The sequence below is a fragment of the Lactuca virosa genome, chromosome 8 (genome assembly GCF_052849685.1).
Source record: "Lactuca virosa cultivar CGN04683 chromosome 8, Lactuca_virosa_CGN04683_v6, whole genome shotgun sequence".
Classification (NCBI taxonomy): Eukaryota; Viridiplantae; Streptophyta; class Magnoliopsida; order Asterales; family Asteraceae; genus Lactuca; species Lactuca virosa.
In genome coordinates this window covers 625387-630835 of record NC_136433.1, presented here as the reverse complement: position 1 = coordinate 630835, position 5449 = coordinate 625387, and the positions used below count along the sequence as shown (strand labels likewise).

General features: G+C 35.3%; 1 pseudogene across 1 annotated transcript; it reads left to right on the top strand.

Annotated features, from left to right (window-relative positions):
- Positions 1 to 2860: 2860 nt before the first annotated feature.
- Positions 2861 to 5027, top strand: LOC145134466 (uncharacterized; annotated as a pseudogene). Its single transcript, XR_013719164.1, has 8 exons — positions 2861 to 2995; positions 3081 to 3117; positions 3336 to 3510; positions 3602 to 3680; positions 3772 to 3816; positions 3903 to 4050; positions 4130 to 4245; positions 4327 to 5027. The product of XR_013719164.1 is annotated as an uncharacterized LOC145134466 (transcript).
- The last annotated feature ends 422 nt before the right edge of the window (positions 5028 to 5449 follow it).

Here is a 5449-nt window from a genome sequence, read left to right as displayed (position 1 = left end):
TGCAAAGCCTTTTACAGTGTAATCTTTATAGAATGTAACATTAAAATAGAGTGCAAATTATCTGAAAAAAAATCTAAAGGAAAGTTGTAGTACTCGTTGATATGAAACCAGGGATATAAAGAATGTCCAAAACGGAGCTCGTATGTGAAAAATTATGTTTTTTCAAAGATTCAACATTTTACCCGATAACGATGACGTAGCACGCCCGGAGCGTGACACGTGACCTTAGAACGGTCACACGCTTCTACCGACTTAATGACGTGGCCGAATGACACCGTGACATATGGCACTTCAAAAGGATGGAGACGACATGACTCGTCACCCTTATCAACCTATAAATAATCTCGATTTTTTTTCATTATTCACACAAATTCATTCCACTTTCTCTCAAAATTTTCTCGCAACTCTGAGTCCCGACTTTAGGAGTTTTTAAGTGTTAGTAGCAAATCTCTGGAGCATTAGAGAGCCCGGCGAAATAGAGCTTTCAGTATCAAAGTTTTTCCCGCGCAGTTTCTGTTTTTTTGCTAGAAAACCTATCGTTTAAAAGGGAAAAATAAGGTGCTAGGCGAAGGACTAACTTTCCCACCAATCATTCACATATAACAAGTGAGTGCATAATTACTTTCATCTTACACATAGATACGTAGTGTTTAAATGCTTAATTATTACGTGTGTATATTATGATATCTATGCTAGATTAAGTAACTTGACTGGATTTTTGTGTACTTGAGTTATATATTGATAGAATATTGATCTATTTTAAATATCATACATAAATCGTATTAGGTAGAGAAAAGCTGTGAAAGTTAAAATAATGGTGTGAGGTGATTACCATTATATTATTATTGTACAGTTGTGACTAGTCATCTCGTAAAGTATAGATGATGACCACTGACCATTCTAGACAGTCATGTGGAACACTGATAGACTCATTACCTATAGGTGTTAATGAACTGTGAGTTCATTCGTTGTACTCTATCCCCCATGGTTTCCTTATTGACTTATATTGCTAAGGAATCCCCGAAGTAGTATTATCTACTTGTTGCTTACAATGATCCTTTAGAATATGTCCCTTAAGATCATCATGTTAGGATCAGGGAGTGAGAATAAAGAGAATGAGTAATCAGGTTAATTGTTTGTTGTAAAATATATTTAAAGTATTTTAATTATATTATTGTGGGTTGAAAACCCTATGTGTTCACCAGACTCTCAAACCTGACCCACTCAGTTTCTTTGTATCATAGGTAACGGTACGAAGACACAAGGATAATGATTTTAAATATGTTGAGACATTTAAGGAGTTTAAAGCCATTAGTATAATAAACATTTGTAAGACCTGTAATAAATAGTTTATGCTTATGTTTCTGTATCGTTGTGAACAATCCAAAGTTTTTAATATTAATGAAAAGCGTTTCTTTGAAAATGTTTTTGATTTCATCTTACAATGAAAATGTTTTTGGACAAATTCCATGCTAATATATTATTAAAAAATGATACTTTGATTTAAATGAGCATAGAGAAAAAGTTTTATTTGGCCGCGAAATTTGGAGACGTCACACTTAGCCTTCACATGGGTATTTGGTATCTTGGGAAATGCTTATTCGTTAAATGTAAATGTTTTCAGGTTGTTCCGGTAGCAAGGGGAATGGCCCGACCTGACTGTATCTCATCCATGGATTTGTTTTTAGAGACTTCCGTTGATATGATATTACTATTTTTTATTATTACTCTGATTTTGAAATGATGTGGTGATGTTTTGGAACAAATGATTGTTTTATTATACTCTGGAAAAATGGTTCTTGTTGATTACGTTTGTTTTAAAAATGAAAATTTTAGGTGAAAATTTGGGACGTTACATTAATGAACCAACAAGTAAGAAACCAAGGCTAAAAATTTCGATAAGGAAACAACTATGTATATTAATTCTAAGTCTCAAGTATACAAGGTACCTCTTAATGGGTTGGGCAAATAAGCCTTCCTCCCTATTTATAGGGCCCTTCACCTCCTCATTGGAAGTTTAAGATCACGTAGTCTCTCAACTATTTTAGATCTATCTACCAAGATCTAAACTACTATTCAAGGCTTCCATAATGTTCCTTAATACTCTACAATGTACTAGAGAATTCTTGGACGTTCCCAATCTCCCGTATTATTCTTGCGTCCTCTATTGTCCCGATTGCAGTCGTTCCATTTTGCTTTAGGAGCTTCTTAATACTCTAGCGTCTTTCATGTTCTTATAGTGTGTTCTCGATTTCTATGGCGTCTTTCCGACCTTTATTGATTGTTCCAACGTTCTTTAGAGGGCTTGGAAACTTCAGGAACCTTGGTCCATAACAGTGGTTGTGATTATCTTGGTAAGAGGAAAAGGGGGACGAAATATGGAATGATGAGAGTAAATTTGTCATTTTTATAGAATTTACGGTCTTTCTGTTTAATTAAACGACATAGGGATCAACAGGGACGGTTTTAAGGGGTTCCCGGTGTGGCACCGGCAACCCCTAACTTTTCTGGCCGCAGTAGAAAAATTTTCGATTTTTCGATTTTTTTTTTACTTATTTTTCATGTATCGGCAACACCTATTCATCCCGGCAACACCTGCAATGTATTCCTGCGTCCGTCCCTGGGGATCAGAAACATGACAAATAAGTTTTTAAGGGACAATGAGTGTTAAAATCGATAACACTTGAATTGATTCAAAAAATTACTATAACATAGGACCAATTATGTAACTTGCTCTTGATTTTAGTTCGCATGAGTCTTCCCGTCAAAATTTCAAAAAGACTTTTCCGCGGCTAAAGCTTCAATCGTCGTACAAAATGGCCAGAGCATGATTCTCTCACTACATACGACGTATCCTTGTTCTTCGCGTGATTCCATCCAATCGGAAGCGGCATCTTTCATCAAAACCAACAAGAAAATGGGTATCAAAGATCTTCTAAAATTCATGAAACCCTACGTTGAGCCCGTTCACATCAAGAAATATGTTGGCAAATGCGTACGTGAAATCGATCTCATGTTTCATTATTTCCACCAGTTAACAATTGAATCGGAGTAATTATTTTTATCCTCGATCTGTACAGGTGGGTATCGATGCATATTCGTGGCTTCACAAAGGAGGTATGCGTGTGTTTTTTTCAAGCTAAAATGACATACTTATCGTTGTAATTTATCTACCTCATGGTGGTTTAGTCATTTCTTAAATTGGCCGCAGTAATCTATCACATTATACATAGAATGATTAGAATCCGTCTAATCCATTACTATACTTGTTGCATACTGCAATTATGCAATGAATGAAGTTTAATAGAGCTTTGTTTTTGTTGAAAAACAAACAACATATTCATGTAGTATGGAGCTTTGTTTGAATATGGAAGGAGACAAAAAGTCACAGTACCTAAACTACTGTATGCATCACATCAATTTGCTTTGTCATCATAACATTAGTCCAGTGCTAGTTTTTGATGGTTGTAACATCCCCTGCAAGTCCCTCACTGAGCAAGATAGACACAAGTAATTTATACTATTTAAACCTTTGCATTAGATTTAACACAATTTTTAAAGATAAAGTAGCATCATTTCATCCATATTTGATTTCTCTTAGTAAAAGGAAAGGCAACTGTGATTTAGCAATGGCAAAGCTCAAAGAGGGTAATATTAATGTTGCAACAGAGATGTTCCAGGTACTAAAAATTTGACCTCTGCTTACACTGATAAGTATTCGAATTTTTTCATATCAAATAATGCCATGAGAGCCATCTTTCTTGAATGCAGAGAGCAGTAAGTATTACACCATCCATGGCACACCAACTTATTGAGGTACGATATTTATTTGTAATTCTATCTACATAAAAATCTTGTATTATTATTTATTAATCTGCCTCTAAAAATTTCCAAATTTCCAGATTCTGAAGTTAGAGAATATTGAGTTTAGTAGCTCCATACGAGGCAGATGCACAGTTGGCATATTTATCCAGTCTTGATGCAGAAGAAGGTGGCATTGTTGCAGTTATATCAGAGGATAGTGATCTGCTAGCCTATGGTTGCTCCTCTGTAAGAGCTTGTTTACAAAAATCGACCAATTACTTGTCTCTTAATTTTTAACATTTGAACTTGATGTTAATGTTATCAGGTTATTTTCAAGATGGATCGATATGGCAATGGGGGAAGAGATAGCCATAGACAAAGTTTTAGGTTCTGTGAGACGTATAACTTCTTTCCTAGATTTTGATAAAGAGTTGTTCACAGGTAAAAATACAAAATGTCAAACAAATACTCTTTGTTCCTTCCGCTGAAACTAATGATTATAGGGAATATGTATTTGTGTAGGTATGTGTGTTGTAGCTGGATGTGATTTCCTTCCATCATAATCTAAGTTTCAATCAGGAAATAAGTCAAACAAACACAAACAACTGCTTTACCATTGTGTCGTCTCAGAAAACTAAAAGTAAAAGAATTTCAGTGATGGAACAGGAAACGAAGCCTAAGGTCAATGTAGAAGAACGGAGATGCTTAAGTGATTCGAGCCTCAAAATTTTGATTTCTCCGTTAAAGAAGAATATTCTGAGCAGAGATGATGCAATTCCTGCCAAACGATGATCAACGATTCCTGACAACAATCCTTTCAAGAGACGAAAAAAACACTTATGGTCAACAAGGAGCAATCTTCAGAGGTAACTCAAGTTGAAGTCTTACGAAGTACAGGAGTCGATTGTGTTTCTGAACAAAAGTCGGGGGTGAAAGATGTTGATGATTTAGAAATATTATGTATTAATCCCGGTTCACATAAAAGCGTGGATTCTAAAACCGTCAACATAATTGCAATCGGAGAGAAAAATGTTGAATGTGAAGCCACAGCTGGTCAAAAATGGCAGGAACAATGTGAAGTTGTGAAGCCACAATTGTTGAATGTGAAGTTTTTTCAAAGGTTGGCTGAAGACCCGGTTGTGTTTTTTGACTACTTCTGATTTCCATCTCTATATAAGAGATTCATCTGTATTTGTAAAACTTGTATCTAGTGTAACACAGAAAGAGTGCATATTAGCACCAAGAAATGTAAATTCCTAGTTACCGGTGGACGTAGGTCAGAGAAGGACCGAACCACGTTAAATCCCTCATATTCATCCTTGTGTTCTTGTTTTTCGTGAGCTGTGTGTGTGTTTAGAGTCGTGTGTTAAGTGTCTCGATCCTAACAAAAAAGAGGCTAACAAGTGAAAAGAAAGTTACGAGCTTGAACTTCTTTTGTCGGGTATAAAATGCAATTCTTGTTTGTTGTTATTAATTTGATCGCATTTGAAATTAGGATTTCAAGCACCATCATCTTAATCCAAAAACTAATTTGGATGGAACTCACATCTAAATCAGTTTTGTTAAACTCGAGTCGATAAATAGTATACAACCAAATGAACATAAATCGAACACAAGCTCAATAAACAAAACATAGGAACGGTAG